The 6,408-nt window shown below is 37.8% G+C and overlaps 1 long non-coding RNA gene across 1 annotated transcript; it reads right to left on the bottom strand.

Annotated features, from left to right (window-relative positions):
* Window positions 1-1,304: 1,304 nt before the first annotated feature.
* On the bottom strand, window positions 1,305-5,473 carry LOC101906862 (uncharacterized). Its single transcript, XR_233686.3, has 3 exons — window positions 5,285-5,473; window positions 4,813-4,869; window positions 1,305-1,527 (listed from the first exon to the last, which is right to left on the bottom strand). It is a non-coding gene; the product is annotated as an uncharacterized lncRNA (long non-coding RNA).
* Between the last annotated feature and the right edge of the window lie 935 nt (window positions 5,474-6,408).

The raw sequence follows: 6,408 nt of genomic DNA on the forward strand, positions 1-6,408 counted from the left end.
AAATACAGTCACGTTAGAGTGTGTGTGCTTCTCATCCAAGGGCAGTCAGTGTGGCTTAGTTTCACTATTCAGATAGGTGTATCCTGACAACACAGTTTTCTGGGGAAAGGCATGTCCACCTGTGGGCACACTCAGCTGTCTTCAGCTTGGTGGTTTTTCCCCACACTGAACAGGATCAAGTTTCCACTGGAATATGGAAAGTTAAGATCTGAATGTGTAACAGTCTGTGTTCAATGAGGCAGCTTCTAAGAGCAAATCTGATGAAGACATTTGTGTTGTGTGACTGGTAAACACAAGAAAGTAGGAACTAAAGGCATGGAGATGGGGAAAGAGTATATAAAAATATAAAACAGGACAGAAGACAGAAAGGTAAGATTTATAAGAGCTCAATTCATGTGCTATATTGTATGAAATGAAATAGGAAAACTGTGAATGAGGCTGTAAATGCATGTCAGGATTTGGAAGAATTTTTATTACCCACTAGAGTTAGACTCTTCTATATTTTGATATTACTAGGTCCTTTGCAGAGTAATACACGCTTTAAATTTTTCCCCAACCACATCAAGACAGTATTCTGAACAATAGTTGCCACTATATCAGGAGTTATTGCTTTTACTTTTATTTTTATTTTAGTGAAGTCAGCAGTTTCTATAGAGTAACCTGAAGCTATTTTTAAAAATCCATCTTCAATCGTGTATTTTTTAACACTTTAGCACTAAGCATGGGTTAAAAGAGGGAAAAAAAATGAATTCATATTTGAGTATAAAACAGAGTGGTAGCATTGATAGTAGAAAAGGAAACATTGACCTTGGCTTCTTGCTTTCCTTTAAGAAATGGCAAATATATAGCGTTCATAGTAAGGCCTTGCTTTCTTATATAGAATGGATAGTGTTTTATATATTATCATGCCACAGAATCTTTGAATCTGAGGTTGGAGACGATGGTTTCTCTCATTTTACATTTATCATCCGAGCAGGAATCCACTCATCATCACCCCTAAAAGAAGCATGGACAACCTCTGCTTCAAAAGCCCACAGAGATAATGACCTCACAGTTTCACAAGATCACTCTCTACTGAAGAGTCTAGACAGCTAGAAAGTTTCATCTTATATTCATCCTAAATCTGGTTACTCACAAGTGATGTGCATCTTTCCCAGTTGTGTTTGTGGAACTACCTAGAATAACTCCACTTTTACTCTCAAGACCTCCAAATATAAGGGTAGTGCAACTGTATAGGAAGAAGAGGCTGAAAGAATATTCCAGAAACCTTTCAAAATAAATAACCTGGAGAAACACTCCAAAACTGTGTCTCAACCAATTCAGTCTTTATAAAGAAGCACATGTTGGGTTTCAATCATATTTACTATTTAAATAAAAGCTGACATTGATTTAAAGCATGTAATTTAAATAGCACTATAGTTTTTGTTCATCATGCACTTTCCTTAATTTAGCTCACAGCTTCCTTACACAGCTCTGCAGTCTGATGTGAGGCAATCTTGCTTCACAGTTAATATCACTGGAAGAACACTGGTGGAGAGAGAAAGAAGAAATGATATATTTAGTACTATATTTTATTGGATTTAGCATCCTATTAGTTACAAGATACACCTTTATTTTATGGACCACTATGGCTAGGTGAATTATGGTATTTATTAGTTTGAGAAATTAGGAGACTAAACGGATGCTGAAGCAGATAATTTCCTGTGTCCCTGTTCTGTTCTGAGGCTAGGCATGACTGAGGACAGGAGCGGGAACACAAGGTGACTGTTCCTCTCTATATTCATGTTGTGTGCTTAGTGGCTCAGTTGTGTCCAACTCTTTGTGACCCCAAGGACTGTACAGGCTCCTCTGTCCATGCGGATTCTCCAGGCAAGAATACTGGAGTGGGCTGCCATGCCCTCCTCCAGGGGATCTTCCCAACCCAGGGATTGAACACAGATCTCCCGCACTGCAGGTGGATTCTTTACTGTATGAGTCACCAGAGAAGCCCATACTCATGTTCAGTTCAGTCGGTTCAGTCATTCAATCACGTCCAATTCTTTGCAACCCCATGGACTATAGCACGCCAGGCTTCCCTGTCCATCACCAACTCCCAGAGTTTACTCAAGCTCATGTCTTTCGAGTCAGTGATGCCATCCAACCATCTCATCCTCTGTCATCCCCTTTTTCTCTTGCCCTCAGTCTTTCCCAGCATCAGAGTCTTTTCCAATGAGTTGGCTCTTTGCATCAGGTGACCAAAATATTGGAGCTTCAGCTTCGGCATCAGTCCCTCCAATGAATATTCAGGATTGATTTCCTTTAGGAATGGCTGGTTTGATCTCCTTGCTGTCCAAAGGACTCTCAAGAGTCTTCTCCAACACCACATTTCAAAAGCATCACTTTTTCAGTGCTCAGCTTTCTTTATGATTCAACTCTTACATGCATACGTGACTACTGGAAAAATCATAGCTTTGACTAGATGGACCTTTGTCCGTAATGTCTCTGCTTTTTAACATGCTGTCTAGGTGCGTCATAGCTTTTCTTCCCAGGAGTAAGTGTCTTTTAATTTCATGGCTGAAGTCACCATCTGCAGTGATTTGGGAGCCCAAGAAAATAAAGTCTGTCACTGTTTCCATTGTTTCCCCATCTATTTGCCATGAAATGATGGGACCAAATGCAATGATCTTTATTTTTTGAATTGAATTTTAAGCCAGCTTTTTCATTTTCCTCTTTTACTCTCATCAAGAGGCTCTTTAGTTTTTCTTTGCTTTCTGCCATAAGGGTGGTGTCATCTGCATATCTTAGATTATTGATATTTCTCCCTGTAATCTTGATTCCAGCTTATGCCAAATACTCAAAGCAAGTATTGAGAATGATTGGAAATGTGTGGTGCGAGTCAACATAAATATGCTTCATATTTTTTTTTTTAAGTAGCATTATTTGAAGGTGGCGAACAGCCTTGTGTGTGGCTTCCCAGGTGGTAACAGTGGTAAAGAACCCACCTGCCAGTGAAAGAGATGTGGGTTTGATCCCTGGGCAGAAAAGATCCCTTGAAGGAGGAAATGGCAACCCACTCTAGTATTCTTGCCTGAAAAATCTAATGGACAGAGCAACCCAGTGGGTTACAGTCCATGAGGTCACAAAGAATTGGACATGACAGAGCAACCAAGCATGCAACAACAGCCTAGTGAAGCCCCTTGGATTGACAGTATTTTACAGTAAGATTTTCTGAGCTTCTGACACATAAACATCAAGTGTAGATGTCATTTATTAAATCTTATCCATTGCATGCCATTTTGTGTGAAGACTTTTTCTTTTTCCCCTGATTAGATCTTCTGTAAGTCAATAATGGCATGATGAAGGATGGACTGAGAACTTTGGAGTGGGCTGGAAGAGTCTGGAGATAGAATGAAGTGGTGCAAATAGAAGAACTGGAAATATAATTTGCATTACCTGCCTCTTTACATGCTTCTTTAATATGTTTAATTTAGCAAATTAAAATAGCATTCTCAACTATCTTCACCAAATCACTTAAATTTCCTTTTGTTCATCTGGCTTATTTGCTCAAGAGACTGCAAATAATATTAAAGGCCAATCTGCCATGTAAATGAAAAATCACAATCTTGGGCAAAATCACAGGTTTCCTTTCCATTACTCTTGAAAAGTGTTCACTCTTACCCTCTTTTTAACTTTTCTCTTCTCTTCTTTTTACCTTTTTTAGCCTTTGTATTTATGTAGGACAATAAGGTTTGCCCCTTCTTTTAACATAAAATGTAGGAGGAAGAAAACAAAGCAAAACTCATTCTCTTCTCTTAGATACTGATAAGGAACTCTGTGGATATCAAGACCCTAATATGAATTACTGGCAAAGAATGGTATTTGTAGCTATTGTCAACTTGACACCGAAGTCTGTGTGAAGCGTGATGCATTTCCTTTCCCTAGATATTTAGAGGGTTTGGAGTACTGTTACCCAGTTCTCTATCATCTCTTTACTAACTGCACAAGAAAATAATTTTACTAAATTATGGCCACACAGATGGAAAAATAATTTTTCTAGATTACTGGGAGTGAAATACAACATAAAGAGCCAAGAAAGACTGTAGCATTGACAGAACATTCTTTCTCCTGCTAGAATGTAATACCATCTGGTCCCAATTCTTTTCTCCCGTATCTGTGTCTTTCATGACATCTTTACAACCTCTCTCATCTAAAGAACTATTCTTTGCTCCTGACTTTGAAATGGTCTTTTAGCTGGATTTGACCAAAACACATGATGGAAGAGGAGGCGCTCCACTTCTAAGCAAAGACCTCAAAAGTACTTGTGAACCCTCAATGTCTCAGACAGCCACCTCAAACAGAAGATAAACTCCAGCTTGCCTAGTGGGAGATGAGACACCATGTTAAAGCAGAACCCAGAGAGCTGAGAAGGGAATGGCAACCCACTCCAGTATTCTTGCCTGGAAAATTCCATGGACAGAGGAACCTGACAGACTACAGTCCACAGGGTTGCAAAGAGTTAGACATGACTGAAGGACTACAACTCAGAAAGCTGAAACTAACCTAGACTCTCAGACCCTGAGAAACTCACCCCTGACCTGGACATATAATAAACCTGGCTGGTCAAGACCTGTTGAGTCTGATTTTAATTAGTGAGACCTCTCAGCTGATCCATAGATCTGTGAGCTAAAATAAGAGTTTATATCAATAAAGAGGTTTTATTATTGTAAATAAAATGACAGAAGTTTTTTGATAGTAGGATGAGGTATCTAGTTCCTTCCTTGAAGCTAGTTCAAAATTTCTAGAAGTTCCCAAGGGAAATATGCTGTTACTTACATTTTTTTCCCCTACTTCTCCTGCTACTAGTTGTCCAACTTCTTTTTCCTCACTTTACTGAAAGAAAAAAAAAAGTTAAAAAAATCAAGTCTGTGTTTAGAATTCTGAGCTTCTTTTACATTTATTTTCCTACCAAGTAAGGTCCCATGATCTTGGGACATGACCGCTCATGACCTCTCATTATAGTCATCTGTCAACTTGCTCTAAGGTCCTTGACACACTTCATTCACATGAATAAATAAATGAATGAAAAAGCATAAGACATTAGGGAAGGAGCTGAATTTTAATATAGTAGCACTTTATACTCATAGCCTTAATTGTTTTCTCTTAAATTGTAATCTTTGGTCACTTGTATGAGAATCATCCAAGAGAAACCTCTAGAATACATATCCTTAGGTCCTACCCAGACTTATTGCATCAGGAACAGAAGTTGAGCAGAAGTTAATAAATTACATTGTGCTGATATTTTTACCTGTTTGTTGTTTAGTGTTGCTTTCCACTGCTGAAATTATAAAAGTCAGATCGGCAGTCAACTCCTTCATTTCACTGAAAAAGAAGTTTGGTTTGCAGTCAGAGATCCATCAAGAAAAATAAGCCACTCCATGTATTCGAGTCACACAAGTTTATGTTTGGATACAAAATTAGAAAAACGTTAAAAATTGCCCAAATGCTATGTGCTAAGGAAACAAAGTTCAGAGAAACTCTTGCTAGCATCTAAGCAATTAATTATTAAAAAGTTAACATGAAGTTTGTTTCAGCTGTTACATCTCACACCAGCTCACATATCTGTCCAGAACTTTCTCTGGAGATGAGTGGTCTATTCTTGTCTTTCACTCTCCAGATTTCTTGCAAATGTCTCTCCTTAGCTGATTTTTAAATTGAAACCAGATGGATAAGGGGATTTTGTGAAATGTATTGATATTTCCCAGCTTCTCCTCTGTGATGCAGACATATCATAGATGAGGCTGGTGATGGGGTTCAGTTGACCAGAGAGAACACAGTACGTATCCAATCTTTGAGGTAATGACACTAAAATTTTAATGGAAAAACACTCTACCTTTTGGTAGAAGGCTGGAGTATCAGTATTATATAAATATTATTTACATTTAAGTTTTGATAATTAAACCAGGTAAAGATAGAGCTGATATTGCTCTCATATGCAACAGGTATCAACAATTCAGCTTTCACAAGTGGCTTGAGCAATTTCTTTCTTTCATTATATGTTTAAAATTTTCTCCTAAAACTTTGGTAAACTTTAGATCTTATTTTCTGATTGGGCACTTTGTTAGATCCTTTCTTCCTGAGTTTCACTGGACAATATGCAGCAGCATTTGACTTTCTCTTATCAAGTTCATGGAAAATATTTCTAATTTTATTTCCACAATTATGGCCTTCTTCTATACCACTTCTGGCAGTAACACTGTTCTTATACTCATGGAACATGATGGAATTGATACTTTTTGTAGAGTCTTCCCAAAATAAGACTAAATGCAACAATACACTAAACATAGAAAACAACAAAATTGACACATGTAATTGTTAATAACATCTGGTGGAGTTGGGTAGATTGCACAGGTTTTTAAACTCCTATTTTCT

The sequence above is a fragment of the Bos taurus genome, chromosome 2 (assembly GCF_002263795.3).
Source record: "Bos taurus isolate L1 Dominette 01449 registration number 42190680 breed Hereford chromosome 2, ARS-UCD2.0, whole genome shotgun sequence".
Taxonomy (NCBI): Eukaryota; Metazoa; Chordata; class Mammalia; order Artiodactyla; family Bovidae; genus Bos; species Bos taurus.